This window comes from Arvicanthis niloticus, chromosome 3 (assembly GCF_011762505.2).
Source record: "Arvicanthis niloticus isolate mArvNil1 chromosome 3, mArvNil1.pat.X, whole genome shotgun sequence".
Classification (NCBI taxonomy): domain Eukaryota; kingdom Metazoa; phylum Chordata; class Mammalia; order Rodentia; family Muridae; genus Arvicanthis; species Arvicanthis niloticus.
In genome coordinates, this window is record NC_047660.1 from 57,320,704 (window position 1) to 57,332,848 (window position 12,145).

At 43.4% G+C, this 12,145-nt stretch overlaps 1 long non-coding RNA gene across 1 annotated transcript in view; it reads left to right on the forward strand.

Moving 5' to 3' along the window:
* Positions 1 to 2,690: 2,690 nt before the first annotated feature.
* LOC143441704 (uncharacterized) overlaps positions 2,691 to 12,145 on the forward strand; it is a 31,909-nt gene continuing 22,454 nt past the window's right edge. Inside the window, exon 1 of the long non-coding RNA XR_013109328.1 lies at positions 2,691 to 2,826. This is a non-coding gene — a long non-coding RNA (uncharacterized LOC143441704). The remainder of the gene's footprint in view (positions 2,827 to 12,145) is intronic.

Consider the following 12,145-nt stretch of genomic DNA (forward strand, 5'->3'; position numbering starts at 1 on the left):
GGTCTTCATCTATTAAAGTGACCACTTCAACTCCTGGGGACCGCCATATAGTCTTCTTCTATTAAAACGATGACCGCAACCCCTGTACCAAACCCTGGGCATCAAGCTCCCGCCACAAACATCACTGTGGCATGATATGCAAACCTGAATAGCCACTTCCTACTTCACTCTACTGAAGTCTTTTGCTCCATCTTCCCAGGCTTCTTCACCAATGTCACTGATATAGGAAGGACCAGATCATCTGGCAGGGAAACAATTCAAAATCTAATTTCCCCTGTTGTAGTCAGAGTATGGGGGTATATGAGCATGAGCGTGTGGCAACAGTTATTTAGTTCACAAATGAGGGGATGAGCAGAGAAAATTATGGTTCCAGGAGCATTTGAAGAATCTCACATATGTAAGAGCAGAACATTATAATGGAATCTGATTGCTAGATCAGAGAGAACGCAGCTAACACCTTTCAGGCAACAAATGTGTCACCTTTTTATTTTTGCCTTTTTAAAGTTTCAACTGAGAAAAGTTTTTTATATAGTATATTCTGATCGTGTTCTTCTCCTTCCCTGACTCCTTCCAGTTCTGTCTCCCCAGCCCACCCAACTCCATGCCCTTTCTTTCTCTCTTTAAAAACAAACTAATTTACAAACACAACCAATAAACACACACACAAATCCTTACCAAAAAAAAAAAAATGAAACCAAAATATAAACTCAAAAAAAATTTTAAAAATGCTCAGATAAAGCAAAATTTGGCAAAATGTCTATACAAGTTCAATTGAGTTCCTTTGGGGTTGGCCATCTACTGCCGGGCACGGAACCTCTCATTATGTATGGTTAATATGTCCAGTGAGACTCCATTTGAGGATTTCATTTTCCCTTTGCAAGCAGGTGTCAATAGGAGATAGTATCTTGATTAGGGGTGGGAATCCATGTCCACGCTTCTGTCTCAGTGCTGGGGACCCATCTGACTTGGAGCTGTGCGGGCCCTGTGCACACTGCCACAGTCTATGAATTCGCATGTGCTTCATATGAAGCTTCATATGTGTGTGTGGAAGATGCGGTTGCTTTGGAGCTGTGTGTTACCTCTGTCTCTTACAATCTTTTCACCGTTCTTCTACATAGTTCCCTGAGTCCTGAGGGGAGGGGTTTGATGAAAACACCCCACTTAGGACTGGAGTGTTCTAAAGTCTCTCACACCACACGTTGTGCAGTTGTGCGCTTCTCTGTTGGTTTCCATGTACTGCAGAAAGGAGCTTCTCTGGCTAAGGCTGAGTGAAGTGATGGTCTCACCCAGGGTGACTGTTTTCTAGCTCCATCCGTTTACCTGACATTTTTATAAGTTTGTTCTTCCTAACAGCTGAATGATATTCCAGTGTAAAGTCACTCATTGGCTGACGGACATCTAAACGGTTTCTGGTTTCTGAATATTATGAACAGAACAGCAGTAAACATGGATGAGCGAGCGTCTCTGTAGTAAGATGTGGACTCCTCTGGGCTGGGTCATCAGACAGATGGATTCTCAGCTTCCTTAGCACCCACATTTGCACACATTTGCACTCCATCAGCAAGGAATGCTGCTCTTTGTTCCCCATATCCTCACCATCACGAGCTGTCATTTGTTGGCTGGGGTAAGAGAAAATCTTTTAATTTTTAATAAAAAATTAAATTAAATTTTAATTAAAAATTAAGTTTTAATTTGCATTTCTCTGGTGGCTAAGGATGTGAACATGTCTTGAAGTGTTTCTCAGCCATTTATTGAGAAGTCTCTATTTAGGTGTGTACCCCAATTTTAAAACTGGATTGTTTTCTTGGTGTTTAGGTTTTTATAGTTCTTTGTATGTTTTAGGTATTTATCCTTTATCAGATGTGAAGTTGGTAAAGACTGTTTTCTACTCTGTAGTCTGCCACTTTGCCCTAATGAGGGTGTTCTTTACAGTACAGATTTCAGTTTCCTGGAGTCTCATTTATCAGCTATTGTTCTGTGCTACCACAGAGTCCTTTCTGTAAGAAAGTTCTTCAGAAAGCTCTTTCCTGTGCCAATGAGTTGAAGCCTATTCCCATTTTCTCTTCTATCAGATTCTGCATACATGGTCTTATGTTGAAGACCATGATACACATCTGTTTGCATTCTTTGACATGCAGCCACCCAGATTTAAACACGCCGTTTGTTGAAGACATTGTCTTCCCTCCACTGTTTATTTAGGTTTTCTTTGATAAAAATCGGGTGTCTATAATTATGTGGAATGTCACCTTTTAAATGCATTTTTTTTAAATGAAGGTCACATTCTGACCTTGCTACTGGACATAACTCACCAGTGGTTTTGTTTCACAGACTGAGTTTCCACCAACAGCTAATACCATCCCAAAAGATGGAAGGTGTTGGAAAACAGGCCATCTTCTGATAGGCCTATTTAAAACATGTCCCTATGAGACAGTAAAACAATATCCAGCCACCCTCTTTCGAATGGTTTATCTAACATCAGCGTCATGCTTTCTGATGAAAAGAAAGTTGCCTTATCTAACAAGACAATCAAGGGAGGCTATTGGACAAATTGTTACAAAATAATAGAATAACATCAGCACCAAACCCTGTTGAATACCAACTTACAGACTTGGGGCTGGGGAATGTTGTGTAACACTCATGGGGAGATGTGTACAAAGGTCTACTCACTGGGTGACACTGAGTTTATTGGAGTTATTTACAGGAATGTTAGTGAGAGGTTACATACAGGAACAGAAATGACTCAAAGACATCGGCATCACCCAAGCTGCGCCGTCACGGGTGACAGCTGTGGTCCTGGAACACACTGTTGAGCACGCAGCTCTACAGGTATGAGAGTATACATTATAGGAAGTTTAGTTGGTCTGAGATTCCTCTGGGCAACTCAGCCTCCCTGAAAGTATCTCTCAGACATCTGCACTGCTTATATAATGGAGGCAGGGGAGAGAAATGAATCTGGTCAGTTTCAGGGTCTTTGTGAAGCTTCCTGGTTGTCTACTTCCTGAACATAGGGAGGTTCCCTGTAGGGTATAATAGAATGGTTCTCCCTCCTTAACACACCCTGCTTCTCAACCAACTTCTTTTTTAGACCATCTTGTTGTTTTGCTTCCCTTTAACATTCTGAGTCTTAACATACTTCCCTCCAAGATGGACAGTTTTATCTCAGAAGAAACCGCTACACAACAGGAAGATGGCTCAGTCAGTATGTGCATACAATAGAAGGATAGAAGGGTGAGGAACTGTGTTTGGATCCTCAACAACCATGTAAAAACCAGATGTGGCAGCATATGGCTGTAAACACAGAACTGGGGCAGATGAGGGCGGATCCATGAAGCTCATTGGCCAGCCTGTCTACAGAAACTGCTGAGCTCCAGATTCAGTGAGAAATCCTGTCTGAAAACTAGAAATTGTGAAGGAAAACACCTAAAGTCAACCTTTTACCTACCTACCTACCTACCTACCTACCTACCTACCTACCTACCTACAGAGAGAGAGAGAGAGAGAGAGAGAGAGAGAGAGAGAGAGAGAAACAGAGAGAAACAGAGAGAAACAGAGAAACAGAGAAACAGAGACAGAGAGAGTCACACTTGGAGGTAGGAGCAACCCTGGAGTCCTTTCAAACCACAGTGTGACATTATTTAGCCAAGGAGGAAAGTTTTGTAATATGCCCCGGCATGGGTGAAACTTGAAGACATAATACTAAGTAAAACAAAGCAGCCACACGATCACGAAGCCTTCCTACAGTAGCTGAGTAGCAAAGCTCAAAAGGCACGGACTGGGGCTGTGTGGGCTGGAGAGAATATGGGAAGCTATTCAATGCTACAGGATTTTGAATGGAAAATTATCAGCTTAGGACCCCTAAGACCAATTTCTCAACACCATGGAGATTTATTTGCCCAGGAGGGACTGAATGCAGGGAATAAAAGACAAAGACAGGAGATAAAGAGTGAAGGGGAAGGAGAAGGCAACAAGGGAGAGTGAGGAGGAATGTGTTGGGAGGCACGGAGGACTGCCTCTGGATAGAGAGGGAACAGATACAAATGGTGGCTTATAAAGATAAAATGGAAAACCCAGTGTTAGGATGCAGTGTTTAATTTTGATTGGGTGTATTAATTTGGTGAGCCAAAGGGGATTTGATTCCATACTTTGATAGCTGGACCACAGAAGTCAACCTCTGGAGAAGGAAGTGGCCAAATAAGGGAATAGACTTTGGGGGCTGGCTTTAGGAATGCAAACTAACCATTCTTTTTGTAAGGCAGCGGGAATTCTGGGGGAGATCAAGGCCTGCCAGAGCCATGCTCACCACCCTGGCCAGAGTTCCTGCAGTTAGGAAAGATGACAAAGGAGTTGAAATTGTTTACAATACAGTGAGTGCATGCATTCATACTAAATAACATTGCATATGGTACAAAATTATATTATGTGCTTTAAAATCATTTTTAAAAAATAGAGTTGGTGTCATCAATCCCAATGTGTGTTATACGACAGAGAATAGCTTCCATTACAGTAAAATCCAAATGTAGACCCAGGACACCACAACAGGACCCAAATGAAACAATGTCAATCTAGCTGTGATAGACCTCAGCCCATGGCACAGAAGCACGAGACAAGCAGAGGTAGCTCCCTAGCAGCCAACAGCCCTGTGGCGGCCACTAAAATCCAGCAGGAACTAGGTGGGATGCCCTGACCAGGTCTGGCTACAGATCCCTGTTGGGACTGGCTAGCACTGGAGGCCCCCCCACCTCTGACTTCCCCACACTTAGTCTAGTGAAGAGAGGTTCAGCCTTATGTTTACTGACACAAGCTTGCAGATGATCCTGGTCACATCTCTCTCCTTCCTCCCACGATGGGCCCCTTGGAAAGCCTGTCAAGAAAGCCCTTTCGCTGCCGCCCCAGGGCAACACACTTACTCTTCTGTGGCATAGCACAGATTGCCCATAGCTCAGCACAGAATGAGCACCCACTACACATGGTTTATTTCCTCATAAATTTGATTAATCCACACAGTAAAACGTGTCTCAATTTTCTCTTTTCTTTTCTCTTCTTTTTTTCTTGACCAATAGAAACTTTCTCTCGTTTTACAATGGCTGACATGATGCTATGGAATGCTGATGGAGAAGAAGCATTAAATCCAGTTGTATTTTAAAATCCAAGTCAGATGAAGCTGTTCCCACCCCATAAAGCCAAATCCTGGGGTCCCCTGATTTCTCCTGAAGTCACAGTCCTGTCTCAGTTGCTTTTCTAACTATTCAATCTTATAAAAAAAAATGAAAAAGTCTTTTCATGTAAAAATTACGTGATTAAACCTGACACTCAAGCCATACCTTAAAAAACAAAAACACCACAATGTCCTCGGGCACATTTCCTTCCATCCACTCTCTTGGTAAAAATGGCCATTTACTTAAAACAAGTTATTATCAGCATTCAGGTCCCTTTAGAACCAGAAGAAGTTGTCTGTGTCTTAAAGACTGCCAGACATAAGATGAGCTTCACTGCTCTCCAAGTCAACAAGATGATGGGGTCATGAGTTAAGGTGACCACTCTAACTTTCACATAAATCTCATACTCACCCATAGTTAGAGCGAGTGCCACGCAGCCTTCGGGGGTGCTGTCCTCTGCTGAGTTGTGAAAATGTGTCTCTGTTTGACTTTTTTCCCACAAACTCTACAGCAGGTATAACCCAACTCCACCCATTCTAAAAGTCCACTCTTTCCAGTTCGTTCAGTCTCCTGACAGGGATTAAGTCTAGCACGCTCTGCCAAAAAGACAGTTATGACAAGCATGGAGACATCTGTGACATGTTTGACTAGCTGATGAGTCAGCTACTGGGAAGGTAGGAAAGTCCAATGAAAATGGGAACTCTCACTGTACAAAATCTACACAAGTCACAGCAGGGAAGGGGAGAAGAGACGAAGGAGCCCAGTGTCTGTGCAGGAAGACCTGAACTTTCTCCTCCCCTGCCTTTCTCTCCCCCTGCCAGGCTGGCTAACACAGCTTCTTGCAATCCCTTCTGCTTCTTTTATGGTTGGTATGTGTGGTGCGGGGGTGCATGCCTGTGCTGGCCTGTGCATGTGCATGTGGAAGTCAGAGCTCTCTTGTTTTCTGAGACAAGGCCTCTCACCGATTGGTCAAGACTAGCTGGCTGGAGAGCCTCAGATCTGCCTGTGTCTGCATCGCTGCCTCAGAGCTGGGTTTACAGACTTGCTGCCATGCCAGCCTCTTACATGGCAGTTGCATGTTATATGCATATTATTTAGGGTTTTCTATTCCACCTTTAGTTCCCAAGTAAAAGACACAAATCTTTTCTAATGAGCCTTGAAAGCACTAGAGCTGGGTAGATAGCAACCCTCTATGCTAGTTGTCTACCTTCCTGTCAATAACCACAAGATATAACTTGTTATGTTCTGCCTAGGCCCCTCCTATTCCAACAGACCAGCCTCCACAGCCATGTGTTCACAATACACCTATCTCATGGTGCCTTCTTCCTTCTCCTCCTCTCTCTCCTTCCCATGGTCTATGCCTTAGACGCCAAGCCCTGGAGCTGAAGCTCTGCCTACCTCTCTTCTGCCCAAGTACAGGCTGTAGGCATCTTTATTCAACCAATAGTTTTACATTAAGGAGCACGGTTTGCACAAGAAAAGGTAGCATACGTGAAAATCCACTCATCTTAAGGGAACTAGACCTTGAGATACAATACATAGCAACAGACCAACACATGGTCCTCACACTAGCACAGCAAGCCCTCTTATTTACTGAGCCATATCCACCACCATTTATTATGAGCTAGGTGCAGATGCTCACAATGTGACTATCCCGCAGGAAATGATCACTCTTTAGATGTGTTCACTGCCCCACAATAACAAGAAAGAACAAAGAATCCAGCACATGGGCCATGTGGAAACGCTTCACTCAACCCTAAATCTGTGATCTAGACTGGTTCTCTCAGTTCTGTGTCACTGTCCTTTCTACCAGAACGCAATCATGTGGAGTAGCAAATGGAGATGTTCCTGCTGGCACAGCCCAGGGTCCCCACACAGAGCAGAGGATCAGGGTAAATGTTTTCTTTCCATATTCTTTTTGACCTTTAGAGACTGCAAGCACCACTTGGGGGAGTGGTTTCAGAAGCACACCACACACTGGAGAAGAAGGGTCCTATCTTTCCAGGATACCTGGAAATAACTGTTTCCTTAGCATTTCACAAGTCTAAAGTCTTTTGCTTCTTTCTTTCCCATTTTTTATTTAACTCTATCTTTCTAGCCTGCCTCATATTTACTCTAAATACACCATTGATCCCAGACCAAAGTAGATTCCCGTGTCCAGCTTGGTAAACCAACGCATTTATTGGGCTGACTTACACAGCACAGTGAGGGGTTACAGGAGTCTGGGTGATGCCAAAACAGCTGTGCAAACACAAACCCCTATGCATGATGAGCTTCCGGAAGCTTCATCATGAGGTCTCCCTTCAGTGAACCTCCCAATGTCTGTATGCTCTAGCATCTCCCCAGATCAGTTACAGCAAGGGATGAAGATCCAAGGCAGAAGGGAGCAATGGGGGAGGGGTGTGGAATCCTGAGTGAGGGGCCTGTGACCTTCCCCCACTTCTACTAGAGAATTTTAGTATCTCCATTAGTTTTATTAAAACCTAACTACTCATTAAGATTATACCAGGTTCTGATGATGGTGCTATGATCATGTTACGCCTATGGGGCTGGGGTCAGGGGATGGGTGAGAGTCATCCTGGTAGGACAGTGGGGCAGGAGCCAGAGACACAGCTCCACGCTGCCACCCACAGCATCCAGGGTTCTTCTTAGAGACCTCTACTCAGGTGACACTGGAATCACTTAACCACAGAGAAGAATTTAAGGGTAAGCCAATATGAAGTAAAATTAGAGTTTCCAAGTGAGAATGTGGTTGAAAGGCACCTTCCAATAGTTTCCAGTTCTTGTGTCCCCAGATAAGGAGCAGGGGGTACACAGTTGGAGCTGAACTATTAAGAGACAATAAACTTCCCATGAGAAGGTCACAGGCTAGAGTAAAGAAGAAGCTGACTGGCTCAAGGAAACATTGCACAGAAGCATGAGGCCTTGCTGTCTCTGCACAGGCTTGCGGCTCTGTGTCCCAGCTCAGGCTTGTCTGGGCATGCACTGTCTTTTGCTTACTTCCAAATATAACTCCTCACAGCACATGTTCATTATAGCATCTTAAATCTCCACCCCAGGGTGTGTATGTTGATATCCTAATATGAGAGGGGCTACTGTGGAGTGCGCCTGCATCAGTGACACAAGCCTGTCTCAGATGGCCTGGCTGGAAGGTTCTTGGCCATCCCCTTTGCCAATTTGTTTTTATACACTACCTCTGTAAGACTTTGTACAAGGCCTTCTTAGATTTTACTGTCTGCCATGTTCTCAATAGGAAGAGAACATAGATTTAAGCACAGATTGGAAAGACCGGTATCAGGGGTACATAAGGTGTATCCATGTGACTCTGGCATGTGCACCCTACAGTGTCAAATGTGTGCCTTGTTGTAATACTGAATGTCTCACCTCTCCCATTGACACAGCAGCTGCAGTAGAAAGTGGAGGCTCAGATGAAAGTGACACATGATGTATAAGTCACATGTAGAATTTCATATGGCAGGGCATACACAGGAAAGCCTGGGTCACCCAAGTGAGCCAGAAATCCCCATGCCATGCCAGCATAAAATCCCAATTCCTGGCTCAGTGAGGCAGTGGTATTAGTCGAGGGGTCTTGATATGGTTCATGGCTTTTTGGGTTTTTTTTTCTGCCAATTAAAGAACTAAAAGGCAGGAAAGATCTCAAGCACCCCAGGTAGCATCAGGGAAACCTCAAACACCACAGACAGAATCGACAGTTGAAAACTGGTGTTTACTGGGGAGTGAGTAAGCATGGGCATGAAGCGGACACAGAGAAAAGACTCTGCAAAGCAAAGGCTGAAAAATCCAGTTTCCTTTGGGGCCCAGAGTTTTTAAAGTCTCTGAGGAGTTTCCTTCCCCTAATCTAGCCTTGATCCCTTTGAAGAAAGATAGAATAGTTGACTGGCCCTCAACTGATGGATAATATATCCTGATCTGCTCTTGAACCAGTTAAGCCTGTCCATTATCAGGAAGCATGCTAGTGAAAGATAAAGGACTGACAGGTCTTTGTTTTAAGCTGCCAGGCATCTGTGTCAAGTCAGGAGGGTGAGGAAGATGCTAACCACCTTGAAAATTTGTCACCTTTAATGCCTAGCCCTGGACCCGCTCCCTATCTGTCTGTGTATCCAGGAGTCTGTGTAACTCCTGGACTCTCAGTTAGGTTGTAAAACTCTCTCTGCCTTGAGCTATCTCACTCCTTAGAAGTGTACTGTCTCCAAAATATCTATGTTTGGAAGTTTGGCCTTTCTTAAACTCTCTGCTTTTGTTTGCCACTCTCTGTACCTTGCTCTCTACAATTCTTTGATCTAAACAAAAGGAGATTAAGGGCTAGCTTTAGTGTCAACTTTGGCTTTTGTGATGTTCCTAGAAAATTCAAAGTTCACAGGTAAAAAAGAAAGGTAATACTTTGTCATATATGAGGAGCTTTACACATGACTCATGGCTATTTTAACATTCTCACATGAAATACCATCATATAAAAGAAATATTGTCTCTGTATCAGCAACCTTCACAATGAGAGAGAGAGAGAGAGAGAGAGAGAGAGAGAGAGAGAGAGAGAGAGAGAATTGTACAGGTAGGTAGGTGCACATGTTCATACATAAACAGAGAGGCCAGAGGAAGGTATAGTGTCCTCCTCTTTGAGACAGGTCTTTTAGAAAGTCCCCAAAAATCTATTTCTGCCAAGCATGGGACTTACAGATGTATGTGTGTCAGGTTGGCAGGTTTTGTCTGGTGCCTATGAAACAGCAGAAATACATGGGTGACTGCTTGGTGAAGTGATGAGAAATATTGGAAAACTAGTCTTCTTCCTCTTCCTCTTCTTCCTCCTCCTCCCTTTCTTCCACTTCTTCCTCTTCTTCATTTACTCTACTCCAAATGATCTCCTCTAGTTTTCCCACAAAGAAGACATGACTTAACTGTGATTTAAAACATTGTGATCTCTCCTTTAAATTGAAAAACAAATTATGTAATCTGTTTTGATCATCTTTTCTCCCTCCTCCAATTTCTCCTATATCCTCCTCACCTTCTACCCAACTTTTTATTATTTCTGTCTTTCAAACAAACAAGAAACAAACAAGCAAAGAATACAAACACACACACACACAAAAAAAAAAAAATCAAAAGTAAAAGACCAATAAGAGAAAACTACCAAAATGATGAAAATGGAAGAAAAAAAACTCCCTAAAAGTACCATTGAGTTTATTTTGTGTTGACTAGCTACACTTGGGCATGGGGCCTGCCTTAAAGTATGACTAAGATGTACAGTGAGACTCTATTGGAGACAGCTGATTTTCTCTTTCTAAGCAGGTATCAAATGCAGATGGCTTCTTGGTTAGGGGTGAAACAAGTGTCCACTTCCCACTCTCAGTGCTGTGACCCCAATTGCCTTGAACATGTGCAGACCCTGTTCTTGCTGCTCCAATCTCTGTGAGTTTACATGTGTGTCAGTCCTGTTGTGTCTGGTAAGATGCTTCCTTACCATCCATCACCTCTGGCTCTTACTATCTTTATTCCTCTATTTCTACATATTCCTCTGCGTCTCAAAGGGAGAGATATGATGAAGACAACTCATTCAGGACTGTGTGCTCTAAAGCCTCTCTCTACGCATTATCCAGGTGTGTGTCTCCATGCTCGTCCCCACCTACCACAAGAAAAAGTTTCTCTGATGTGGGCTGAGTGAGACACTGATCTATGGGTGGAGCAGGATTCACTAGCAGTTGTTTTATTGCTGTTTCTTTAGAAGAATAATAGTAGTAGTATGTTTCCCTCTAGGACCATGATTATCTAATCTCAGGGTTTTGGCCATTTTAGCACTGTCAGGTATGGGTTCCATATCATGGAGAAGGCCTTAAATCCAATCAGAAAGTTATTGGCTACTTCCATGCTGGACAGATTTTTACTACCTCCATATGACCACAGAGCCTGGAAAAGTTATGGGCTGCTGTAGTATTGGATTGTGTGTGTGTGTGTGTGTGTGTGTCCTGATTGTTTTTAAATTTAAGCTGTGCTGTCATTGTTAGGAAAATCCACCCTGTTTTATCATGTTGAGTTGTCATGGTACAGGAACTAACAGCCATATCATATAGAAATGTTTGATTCAGTTATTTTCCAACTGTACCAGGGTAAATCCCTGTATTGAATATGCAAGGCCTTATCTACATTGATTTAATTTAATTATATATACTAATTAAATATTCTCTAACACTGGAAGCATGAATATTGGATGATGCTGTGAGGCTGATCCCTCCAGAGCACAAGTCACACACCTGGCCTGTGTCACCCCATACACCATAAAATGGCCACCTCCCTTGAAGAATGTCCTGTTTATCTCAGAGTTTCTTACCATGTGTTTCAGTCTGGATCTAAATATCACCCACTGATAGATTTGATTTTAGGTCTAGACCTAAATGCTTTAGTAAATCATATCATAACCAGAAAAAAAAATAGTATGTAGTCAATTAAGAAATCACTGTCATGGGGGTTGTAAAGCATTTTCCAAGCAAGCAAGAAGACCTGAGTTCTGACCCCCAGATTGAAATAGCAGGAGGCAAAGTCAAGTGTATCCCTGGAGCTTAGTGATCAACTAGTCTTGACAAATCAATGAGTTGTAGGTTCAACAAGAAATGCTGTGTCCAGAACTGACACTGGTGAAGAAGGCACAGAGCAATAAAGTAAGTCCTGCCCCTCACTGGCTCAAAAACTCAGGAGAGTAGACCCTGTACCTCCCAGGGGTAACACAGTAGATCTGGCTCTGATGATGAAAACAGATACACCAACCCCAACAGTTTGAGATGGGAGAACTGGCCCAGCCCTTCACTGGCTGCAGCATTTCTGAGAATGGGCCCCACACCTCAACTGGGCAGGACAGTGGAGCTGGCTCTGGAGGTGTGGGTGTGGATGATCCAGCCCCAAGAGAAGCGTGGGAAAGCTGACCCTGCCTCCTGCAGGGGTGCATGTTGTGAAACTTACAAAGAATCAGCAGCAGAATTGGG